Below are 12,919 nucleotides of genomic sequence, written 5' to 3'. Positions count from 1 at the left end.
ACCCACTTGACACACACACACACACACACACACACACACACACACACACACACACCGTTCAGGTTTCAGCCTGATCATCTCCTACGGAGCAATTCTACAGAGAAAACAAGAACTCAGAAGCATATATGGAAGAAATCAGTGAGTACTTCACCAGGGGATTAAAGATTCTACTTCACTATATTCCAGCTCACAAGAGAATTAAGTGGACAGAGCTATCTAAGAATTCAGTGCATCATTTCTAGCAACAAATACATGACTGCAAAATATATGTCTTTTGATAGGCCTTTCAGGTACATTAAGTGTCTGGAATTCTGGGAATTCCAATTCATGTGTGTAAGGCAAATAACTTTATTTCCTTCAATAGTAAATGAGCCACGGTGACTTAATCCTCTTAGTAACTGAAGATTAACATTATATCCACCATTAGAAGAAAACACAACAATAGATTCTTGTAGCCTTATTTTGCATTTTTATTCAAATAAGCTTGCTAGATCGGGCTGGTAAAAGTTACTTGCTCATGAGAATCTAGGATATTTCATTCAGCTTTGCCTGCAAGCCTATGATGCTGAATTCTTGCCAAAAATGGGCTCCCTCCTGCACACAATCAACCAAAACTGATGGTCTGGAGGATGCAGACATTTGTTTTACTACATGCTTCCTGGGAAATTCACCTCCAGGTATTTTATAGAAAAATACTGGAGCGTGTCATAAAATCACAAGGTGACACACAGCTGAATTTCAGAAACAAGTGGAAGGTGGAGTGGAGATTACCAAATCACAATCCAAGTCATCCAGCAATAGAATAACAGAGTTGGAAGGGACCTTGGAGGGTCTTCTAATCCAAGCCCCTGCTCAAGCAGGAGACCTTATATCATGTTTCAGACAAATGGTTGTCCAATTGCTTCTTTAAAACCTCCAGTGACAACAGAAGTACTTGCCCTTTTTTAAAGACCTCCATTAGATAATTTACCACTCCCAATCTCAGGTTTTATTGCTTTAGGAAACATTGCCTCAGTCAAATCCTGTTCCCTCGTTAATTTCTGATGCAACATAAGTTTCTTACATCACCCACAGGTAGCAAAACATTTGGGCCTGAGGGACTGTCTGAATGGGAATTACATCTTTATTCAATGAGAACCACTTGGCTCATCTGAAAACGTAAGTTTTGAATAGGTTCTCACAACATGTACGGTAGACCACAGATATTCATATTGTAATTAAGCACCCCTAAAGTATATAGATCGGGGCACAGTGGCCTATGGGGATATAGTGGCCTAGCAGTTAAAACACTGGGCTTGTCAACCGGAAGATTGGCAGTGTGAGACTCAAATATTACGATGCGTCAGTTGAGCTTCCGTTCCTGCCCCAGCTACTTGCAAATGGAAGTAGATAAATAGGTACCACTTCGATGGGAAGGTAACAGTGTTCTGTGTACCTTGGCATACAGTACAGCCATGCCAGCCACATGACTAGGGAAGTATCTTTGGATAATGCTGGCTCTCTCTACTAGGAAACGGAGATGACACCACCCCCTAGAGTCAGACACACCTGAGCAGGGGAAACTTTACCTTTATCTTTAAAGTATATAGGGTGCCTATGCTTTCACATCAATACATAACTGATCCACCCTCTGGAAGTGCCCAAGCTACTAGCAGAGGTGGGATTCAGCTGGTTCTGTCTGGTTCGGGAGAATCGGTAGTGGCGACCGCGGGAGGCTCGGCCCACCCGCCCAGATGTAATATGCGAGCAAAGAGTATGCACGGAAGGCCATGCGCATGTGCGCGCTCACATTTGCAAACCGGTAGGGAAGGTAAGTGAATCCCACCTCTGGCTACTAGCAATTGTGCCAGCAAAATCCTGGTATTATTAAGAGCAGACAAAAATTGGAGAAACATTTAAAAATAGAGATATTAGAATGGAGATTGGTTTGGGTCCAAGATAAGCATGACTGACTGAGGACAAAGACGTGATAATGTGCAAGTTATTTATTCCACACATTGTCTAAGATGACACACGTCTTTAGTTAGATGGCACTGTTCAGCAACACTAACTGAAAAATATGCAAATGTCTGGTAAAACTGATACAACTTTTGTTGTAGAGTCTGAAGACTGTCTGCCAAGAAGCCGCAGTAGCTCACTGTTCTCTCCTCCTACACTTTGGCATCTTGCACATACCCAAAAGGAAAAAAAAATTACCAAGATTAGGGTCACCTGATATTTCAAGTCACAAATTCAATGCCTGGAAAGCTGCTGCCATTTGATCATTAAATCTCTTCACAACTGAACCATCTTGTAATTAAAAACTACCTCCAGTTCACTCTTCTTTTCCATAAAGGGCATATAGAGGGTGAGCTCATAGAAGGAATGTATAGATCGGTCTGCAGTTGAGCCATATATATAACACATGCATGTTCAATTATTAATATATTCTAGTGATTGTCCGTATTATTGTAATTTCTTTTATACACCCAAGAGAACCCTGCTTTACATTTTCTCAGGTCACTTTCACAGATTTGCATTTTGTCTGCGTCTGGAACACATTTTTCATTAATAAACACATTTTTGCATACATACATTTATTTTCCTGATTTCCCAAATAGATGTGTTTATTTCACACTTTTTTGTGCTGAGCTACATTTCAAGACAGATGTTGACAGCCTCAGTGAATTACCTGCTTGTTTATAGTGGAACAGATTTTGTTTTAGCACTTAGATGATTCTGCATGGAAATGAATCCATTAACATTTTTCTGGCACCCCTAGTTCAGCAATTCCCAATTCAAACTTTCACCTCCAGGAACCCGAGACAAGCTATGACTCTCACAGCTTTGACAAAATGAAAATCATGTATATCCACACTTTTATAAGCTGCTTCTCAAAGCTATTTATTGTAAGATGAAAAGAAGGGTTTAAGAGATTAAAAGGGAAAAGCAGAAACAAAAATTTACATTTCAATAGGAAAACCACAACAACCCACAACAGCCTAATAATATCAGCAGGTTGCCATTAAAACATGCTAAATCTGAGTAAAATAAAAACAGGTTTGCTTTATTATTTATTTATTTCATTATTTATATCCTGCCTTTATTATTTTTACAAATAACTCAAGTTGGCAAACTTATCCAACCCACCTTCCTCCTCCTATTTTCCTCACAACACCACCAGTAAGGTGGGTTGGGTTTAAGAGAGAGTGACACAGATATTTGCACAATTTCTTAACTGTGCGGAGGTCCAGATATGAATTTCTGCTGGGAATTAAATGGGGAAAAAACCCTTACTAGTCACAGTTCTAGAAAATTTATGAAATTGTTCTATCTATTCCCAGTTAGAAATAGTAATTTAAATCAAAAACGGATTTTAAAAAATCAGACCAGTTTTCTCAACATCAGCTTATTATTCCATGTAGCATTTTTCCCCCTTTGCTACAGTTTTAAAAAAATCATTTCAGGGATGAAGATATGAACTTTCCAGATGTTCTGAAGGCACCAAAAACCTGATTCTGTTGTTCAGAGAAAAATATTACCCATTACAGATGTAATTCACTTTGCTAATTTAAGAAGATACAATACCATACATAAAATGTGGCTTATTTGCCTAATTTTTAGTTTGCTAAACATATTAATAGTAAAACTATAATTTAGTTGTATAATAATTATGTTTGCCAGTTGAATTTATTTTAAAATGTTATTTACTGATTGCTTTTGCACTCCTTTGTCCTCTGAAGTGAAGGACAAAGAGGAGATCCGTTGATCTCTGGATAAAAAGTCAGCAATAGATAAACCCAGGTGCAAATCAGTATGAATTTCATTTTCACTAAAGAAGAAAAGAGAAAGACCAACAGAAGTAGGGGGGAATCCATTTTGAACATTGGCTGGGGAGTTCTGGGAGTTGAAGTCCACACACAATAAAATTGCTCAGGTTGAGAAACACTGCTCTAGATAAGAGACTTCTATATTCTATATTCAGAGCATTTGGAAGGAACAGAGACAAGCAACATATGAGTACTTTTTTGTTGTGTTTTGTTGTTGTTTTTCATAAACTTTCTATTCAAGAGCAGCTGCTGTGACAATTCCAAGAGCAATAGCTGCATTCCCTCTACCAGTAACGATAGCTGGTACACCACCAGAAGCTAATGAAAGATGCTTTTGTGCCAGCAAACTACTTGACTTCTCAAACATAAAAACAGAGCCAATGGCATGAACCAATTAAAAACACGATCCATTCAAAGTATAGTCTCTCTATAAATTTTATAGACTAAATAATTTATTCCAAAACTAGCTTCTGTGGATTGAAGTTCATGTATGCCACAATAACTGTCTTTCTCTATGGCACCACAACACTCTGTGGTTTTGAAGTCAAACGCTATCAAATCAATTTAGATCATCCAACAAAACAATCTGCAGAGTATCAGGATGAGTTTTGGTCTGTCTGTTGCTATTTGTTTAGGCAAGTATTATTCCCAGTTACCAATTAAAGGAGAAGCTCTTTAAAAGTTCCCAGAAACTGTAACGGATACAAAATGCAGCAGCTAGGCTGATAATCACTGAAGTAATGATGCTACTATTGAAAATCTGCACTGCGCACCAACTGCTTACCAGGCACATTTTAAGGTGGATTTACCCATAAAGCCTAAATGTACAGTGGTATCCAGTATTCATCCTTAATTGGTTCCAGGAGTGAAAGTAATGAATACCAAAAAAACAATGAGTACCAAACAAATTTTTCCCATGAAAAATAATGTAATGAGGCACAAGCGCTGACAATGATAAGTTTTGCTTGTGCATTGAGTGTCAAACACATTGTTGAGTACCGGGCAGTGATGCGATTCAAAAAAATTTACTACCGGTTCTGTGGCCGTGGCGTGGTGGACATGGTGTGGTGGGCGTGGCAGGGGAAGGATACTATAAAATCTCCATTCCCTCCCCACTCCAGGGGAAGGTTACTGCAAAATCCTCATTTCCTCCGGATCAGCTGGGACTTGGGAAGCAGAGAATAGATGGGAGCAGAGCCAGTCAGAGGTGGTAGTTCTCCGAACTACTCAAAATTTCCGCTACCGGTTCTCCAGAACTGGTCAGAACCTGCTGAATACCCCCTCTGGTACCGGGACAACATTCTCGTATCAAAATGTATTGAATACCAAATCTGATGAATTTCAAAGCAGTTGAGTATCAAGGTACCACTGTATATAGAGGAAAGAGCCATATTTCCTCCTTTGGTTGTTAAGTAAATCAGAAGCATTTCTGTTGAAGATGCCTCCAACAGGATTATTTTTCTGGGGCATAGGAGAGGGCCCTCCCTGTGTTGCTCGCTGCAATGCAGTATATTTTATTGGGAGTATTGATTCATCCTCACTCTCTCAGCATTTAGAAAATCTCTAAGGACACATGGCTTTCACCAAGCTTTTAATTGTTAAACTATTTTTAGTTACAAGTTTGTTCTTTGAGGGAAATGGGCGGTTTTGAAGTATGAAAAAAAATAAACAAGCAAACAAATAAAAAAAATATAGTTAATTTTAATCTGACTCATCAACTTTTTATATGCTGTTCTGCTTTTCGATTTGATTCAACCATGTTGAGTATTCACCAAGAACAGAACAGTGGGGTAAAGTCATGAAGATATTGCTCCTGCCAAAAGCAATATTTAGGTGTTAATGCCAGCATGCAAAATAGACATACTAAATTATGGGAAGTAACCATCCAAATGGGATTTTGAAAGGGGTTGAAATTTGCCCAATTACTTTATTTGAAAAAAAAAAAAAAACTCCATGACCAGGTTTGTGATTCCTTCCAAACCCATAGAAGGGCCTAGGGATATATTTATTAGGTATTAGATTCATTCAGCAATGTACCAATGGACGTTTTCTGAAGAAGATGCTTTGGACCAAGTCAAGAATGCAGAAGGCAGACATCTAGGATGCTTCTGGTTGCTTCACAGCTGAGCATGAAACTTGCATGCACATTGAAAGTCACCTGAATTTTTCTGTGCAAATTCTTCTGCTCTCTCCACTCTCTCCTGCAGTACAATAACATCAGTATTTTCCCCTACCAAGCTCAGAGAATTCTCAAACTTGCAGTTCCAACACCAGTTTAACAGAAGGCTATTCTATGAAAGTTGTACAATTTCAATATCCAGAGTCAGCTTAGAATAACTGCCAGCAAAAATGCCACCTTCTCAAAAAAAAGGGGGGGACATAATCTCTACTATGATATTTGCTTGCTTGTTTGGGGCAAACTTCTTTTGCTAGGTGAAGACAACCAATTTTGATTTTTTTTTTAACTTTCTAGGATTCTTCCTGCAAATGCAAAATCTTTTTCTTTTTTGGACCAATTGAGTATTGATCCGTTGGTTGCAACACAAATTGTCCCAATCAGCTTGTCATCCAAGCTTGATGTGTTGGGCTAAGTGAGAATGGCTGGCCCAAAGTCACCCAGCTGGAAGGACTAGAAATCACAGTTCCCGATTCCTAACTTGGTGCCTTAACCACTGGAACAATTCTTACCATAGCTTAATTATTTGTATTTCTCCCCTGACTGCTTTACACTAGCCTTCCTGCAGACTTTATTGAGGACAAAGCCAATATAGCTGTAAGTATAGGCTGGCTTTTATTAACTTTCTGTTTCACATCTATCACTTGGGTTCAGCTCTCCCTACCCCTTTAAATATTTCTCCATCTGTAGCGAACATACAGTGGTGTAATTTGCTATGAAAAATGTGTTGTTTTCACATCTCCACACCTCGCCCTCTAGAAAATTTCAGCTACTTGTTTCAGACTTTAGGGGCTGGGAGAAGCAGCTAATGACTCTCTTGCCAGCCCCATCATAAATGCTGAGGGAATCAGTGTTCAGTGGTTTTAAGGGAAAGTCACATAACAACAAATTCATTTTTTACAGGCAGCTGAGAGGGTAATCTCTTCTCTACAGAATCCAATATTGCTCCAATTTATACATTCAGTTAAAAAGAAAGCTACTGGGCTCCATCATGGAGAACTAGACAGCTCAGGACTATAAATGGAGCAATTAAATTTGCTTCCTTTTGTGCCAGCCTCAATTCAAGGGAGAAAGATTGTTCTGACATGTTTTTTTTTTTTTTAATCTCTCTGCTGAAAATGAATGAACAAACACTTGTGCATTATTTCTAACAATAAGCAAATTTTAAGGGTGATGTTTAAGCGCATCTTTTCAGGGTTAGGTGTTATGCCTTTTGAGGCCACCCATGTGTGACACCCCTGGAAACAGTGGATTTATGTGAACCAGAGATTCAACCGTTGGAATTTGTAGAGACTGATCCTTGATATTTAGTAATGGACAGTTTAAAGGCCGATTGTGCGGTATCATAAATCTCTTAGGCTTAGTAATAGAAAATACCACCTATGGAGAACAGTACAGAAAAGATCAATCCTCATATTAGTCAACACAAGCCAAACTTGTAAGGTTAAGGGATTTTCTTTTGCTGAGCAGATTGGCATTTGGCTGCTGACTTCCATATACTTCATATTACACTTTGTGAAATTTTTCTTACTTTCTTTTGATGTGGTAGAACCCAACCTGAAAGGCATTCCCTATTAACTTTAGGTACTAAAATTCATAAACCACAGGTAGTCCTCGATCACAACTGAACCCAAAATTTCTGTTGTTAAGTGAGACATTTGCTAAGGGAGTTTTGCCCCATTTTACGATCTCTCTTGCCACAGTTGTTAAGTGAATCACTCTGGTTGATAAGTTAGTAACACGTTTGTTAAGCGAATCTGGCTTCCCCATTGACTTTGCTTGTCATGACCCTGGGACATAGCAAAGGTCATAAGTATGAACCAATTGCCAAGCATCTGAATTTTAATCACATGAGCCAAGTAATGTACTTTGTAATGTATGTACCATGTAATGGTACAAAGGTTATGTGAAAAATGGTCATAAGTCACTTTTTTCAGTGCCACTGTAACTTTGAGCGGTCATTAAATGAACTGTTGTAAATCGAGGACTACTTGGACCCGAGAAATTAATAACGTTTTCCAGAAACACTATTTCCACCCACCAATTCTTTGAAAAGGATGAGCATAAAAAAGGCATTTGCGAGTCTTAGAATATACAGAGCTGTATGCTGCCCAGATAAACTGCAGAGTTCTCTCTGCCTAAAATGTGAAGAGGAGGCAAGAATATTTGAAGTGGTTTTATAATGAGTGGATAATATGTCTAGCTATTCTGGTCTACTGTGATAGGCCACAGCTCTCCAGATAGGCAAGCACCAGTGGTGGTATTCAACTGGTTCATATCGGTTCGGGCGAACCGGTAGTGGCAATTTGGCCTGGGTCGCCGAACCAGTAGCGACTTCTGGCTGGCCACACCCCCCACCTGGTCGCTTCTTGCTTGCCCCTTCCAGGTGCTCGATGCTCACTCGCCCCTTCCAGCCACTCAACGCTCATCTGCTGCTATGAAAGATTCCAGGGATGCAAGAAAATATATTTTCTGTCATTAACAACTGCAATGATTCTCTTAACAGCTGTGGCACAAAAGATCATAAAACGGGGGCAAAATTCACTTAACAAATGTTTCCCTTAGCAAGAAAAATGTTGGGCTCAATTGTGGCAGTAAATCAAGGACTACATGTACTGTCAACTCATTCTATCATTCCAACAAAATCACCATAGTCACTACAAATAGAGAGAGAGTTCATTTCCTAACATTTCCAAAATCATTGAGCCAGATGTCTTTGGAAGAGATAAGGGGCACTTTTGATTTACAGTCAGCCTTTTTGCTTCCAAATCTAATTCAGAATTGCAGCTTGACACAGTACAGAGGCTCCAGCGATTCCTTTAAGGCTGAGAGTCTGCCTATTTCTACACAACCATACAGCTTTTAAACAACTGTCCAAAATTAAAGAGGCAAATGTGGGGATTATTTTCAGATCACACTTCAAGAGAGGGCAGGGGGGAATTAGAACTTTTCTTTCAGTCTTACCAACAGCTACAGAAGAAGAATCCTCCAGCACTTGAAATGATAACTGCAATTCCAGTTAAACAGCCCTTGCGCATTAAATGCAAATGACTATGAAATGGATTCTTCTCCAGCGTGCTATTCAGCACTCCAAGCTTCTTCCACCTGTGCAGGATGAAGATTGAATTGCAGCCATACAAAGAAGTAAGCCTCATCATCGGTTATCAGACCAAAAATAAACAAAAACGGCAGAACTGCCCCGAGTATCCAGTGCTAATTAGCTAACTTCAGCAATTAGTAGGGACAGATGGATGCAAGTAACCTTTGCTGGCCTATTGTTGAAACATATGGAATCCCTTCCAGGTTAAAGTTGCCCTACCTGCTTCAGCCACAGGCCAGCTATACAGTGCCAAAATAAGCACACTGTGATAGAAAAGAAGAATCTGGAAGACCTGGAGATAAAGGGCTGCTGGCATGCTCCTGAAATATTTAATCAGCAAGTGTTCAGCTGGTGCTAAGAAAGCAGCTCCCTCCCACATCAATATGGACTTCCCAGGTATAACAATCACAATGTTATCCAAACAGTAATATGATCAACCATGATTAAATTCCTATAACTAAATAAAGTGTTCTTTGAGTCAAGTCTGACATCTGGTGACTGCATGGACATGCCTGCATAGTTTTCTTGACAACAATACAGAATACATGTCTTTTCTTTCTTTCTTTCTTTTTTCTTTCTTTCTTTCTTTCTTTCTCTTTCTTTCTTTTCTTTCTTTCTTTCCTTCCTTTCCTTTCCTTTCCTTTCTTATCTGGATGGATGGATGGGTGGGTGGGTGGATGGATGGATGGATGATAGATAAATAAATTTTCCAGTCTAAACTACAGCCTGGGATTTCAGCCAAGGTCAGCCAGGTGCAGCCAAAAACAGTTGCTTCTGTATAGGGATGTTTGTGTTAAAGGCTCAATTATTTTGTAAGCAGGTTTCAGCCAAGATTGATCTGAGAAACCAATTCCCTTTCCCCTTCTCACTTCTGCACGAGATTCTATCGATTGGTCTTATGTTTATTATTTTGTGTTTAGAGATGTAGCTCCAGAAACGACATCTTCCCTTCCATCTTGTATCCTACGGATAGAAGAGATAGTAGGAATAAGAAGAAAGGGATAGACTTGCCTCTTGAATTTGCTTCCTCCATGAAGAATACAGTATTTCCTTTCTACAGCTGCTTTTTCCTACCATGAAAGCTGAAAAATGCAAATTATTAGAGTGTATAACTGTCTTAAACTTTACTTGCTTTGAGGGATTCTAAGCATGTCTCTAGGTCAGTGTTTCTCGACTTTAGCAAGGCTGGCTGGGGAATTCTAGGAACTGAAGTCTACATATCTTAAAGTTGCCAAGTTTCAGAAACATTGCCCTATATGCTCTCAAATAAATACACTGGAAGTTTTCCAACAAGGTTACCCTTAAGTTTTCCCTCCAGTTTCTACATGCAATGGAAAACCATGTTTGGTCAATTAGGTTATAATAGTAGAGAGTGAAATGAAAGCAAATGGAAACATGGAATAAATGTCCATAAATTAGAAAAAAATCTTTGTGGGCAAAACAGAGGAGTGCTGATTTTCCTATATAAAAGCCCCTATATTTTTATTTGCAGTGAATGTATTTATCAAAGTAAGTGCATTACAAACAGAATAAAATAGCGGTACAACTTACTAGAATCAATATGAAATCACAATATAAATAATAAGACCAAAAGTGCTTATAACTTCTAATAATATTAACATCTATGTATTTTATTTTAGATTTAAGAGATCTGGTGGGAGTCGATTCCAAAGAATCAGAGCCAGAAGATAAAAAGCTCTCAACTATGACATGACTGTTCTAATATGTGGAAGAATCATTTGACTGTGACTAGTGGTGAGATTCAGCCGGTTTGGGCAAACCGGCAGTTAAATTGCTGGCTGGCCCCGTCCCTTCCTGGAGTCCCCATTTTGCCTCCCAGATAAGTGCAGGGAGGCCTCCTAGGCCCAAAACGGGGTGCGGGGGGGCAGCACATCCCCCCGTGGCCCATTTTTGCTCCCATGGGGGTGCAGGAGGCCAAGTGCTGCCTATCATACCCTCTGACCACACCCACCAAGCCACGCCCACAGAACCAGTAGTAAAAATTTTTGAATCCTACCACTGACTTTGGCCCAATAATCCAATCAAACAGATAAGATCATGAATTAGAGGTAACTATATAATCAGCAATGAAGTTAATCAGTCAAGGTGAAGTCTACTTCTTACTAAGAACAAAAACTAAATATTTTGACTTTCGTTAAAATCAAGCAGGAAATTAACAAAGTAGTTTTGTTTTTTTTACTCATTTTGCAGAAGTCCACCCTTACATGAGCAATATATGGCTGTACTTTTAGTTGGGCTATACAAATAGTCCTCCAACTTATAACAGTTCGCTCAGTGACCGTTCACAGGTATAACAGCACTGAAAAAAGTGACTTATGACCAGTGATGAAATGTAAAATTTGTTACTACCAGTTCTGTGGGCGTGGCTTGGTGGGGGGTAATGTGACTGAGTGGGCGTGGTCAACTTTTTTTTTTTTAACTTTTAAAAGCATTTTTTCTACAACCTCTTTGGCCAAAGAGGTTGTAAAAAAAAATGCTTTAAAAGCCTCTGACAATCCCAGCTGAGCCGCGCAATCATCAGAAGCTTTTTTTTTTTACTTTTAAAAGCATTTTTTCGGTTGAAGAGGTTGTAGAAAAAATGCTTTTAAAAATAATTTTAAAAAGCCTCTGATAATCACATGGCTCAGCTGGGCATGTGGGGGGCAGGGATTTTTGCTACCGGTTCTCCGAACCACCCACCACCATCGCTACCGGATCTGGCAATCCGGTCCAAACCGGGATCATTTCACCCCTGCTTATGACCATTTTTGCACTTATGACTGTTGCAGCATCCCCATGGTCACGTGATTTACATTTGTATGCTTGACAACTGGTTCATATTTATGACAGTTGCAATGTCCTGGGGTATTTGTGATCACCATTTGCGACCTTCTGACAAGCAAAGTCAATGGGGAAGCCAGATTCCCTTTAATAACCATGTTACTAATTTAACAACTGCAATGATTCACTTAGCAAATGTGGCAGAAAAAGTCGTAAAATTGGGCAAAACTCACTTAACAAATTTTCCCCTTAACAACTTAAATTTTGGGCTCAATTGTGCTGGTAAAGCCAAGGATTACCTGTACAATATCCAATATTAAGCCTTTGTGGCACTTGGATAATCACCCATTAAATTGCTGTAGTGGTTTATCTTCACTTATTACTGAGTTGAGCTGAGCTTTGCAACTAAAGCTCAAGCAACAAGCAACAAAAATATATATCCACTATGTCTCTCCAAAGCTAAATTTGCTATGCTTTTCCCAGGTCCAATTATAAGATGTAACCAGGAAAGCTGCTAAGCAGTACAAGATAGTCATTAAAGGTTATCTCTGCTCATCTATCCAAGTTAACATAAAGAATGGCACATTAAAATCTGTATCTTTTACATGGTCAGACATCCAAGGAGACAGCGGGAAAAGCTTGCAATGGCTAGACTGATATAGGAGATTATGCTGAAGTTGAAACCGAATTAGAGTAACCCTTGCTATCAGTAAATAAAGTCATTAAAGGAGAGGTTTCATTTGTTTGAACTACAGGTATGTCCGAATAATATGACTGCTTATGGTGCAGATTGGATTACCCAGGAATAAGCCTTTCCATTAGTAGCTCCCTGACTTAAGAATGCCATTGCAACTGAGACATGCTTCATGCCATCTTTATTATCTATATTCCCCCCAGACCATTTAACGTTGTGATATTTTTAACATTTGGTTACTGTTTTTACTCTCTATTATTGGTGGGTTTTTTTTGGGGGGGTTGCATATTTTATTGTCTATTCTTCCTATATAGTCCAAGGAAGGAGAAAAACATAAGCAAGAGACTCCAAAGAAATTC

At 39.1% G+C, this 12,919-nt stretch overlaps 1 protein-coding gene across 3 annotated transcripts in view; it reads right to left on the bottom strand.

Moving 5' to 3' along the window:
* Window positions 1-12,919, bottom strand: part of LRFN5 (leucine rich repeat and fibronectin type III domain containing 5) — a 122,655-nt gene that overhangs the window by 19,502 nt on the left and 90,234 nt on the right. The window lies entirely within an intron of this gene.

The sequence above is a fragment of the Pantherophis guttatus genome, chromosome 1, assembly GCF_059756535.1.
Source record: "Pantherophis guttatus breed Tessera chromosome 1, ASM5975653v1, whole genome shotgun sequence".
Classification (NCBI taxonomy): Eukaryota; Metazoa; Chordata; class Lepidosauria; order Squamata; family Colubridae; genus Pantherophis; species Pantherophis guttatus.
Note: the sequence above shows the minus strand (reverse complement) of the source record. Positions and strands in the feature narration are given on the sequence as shown.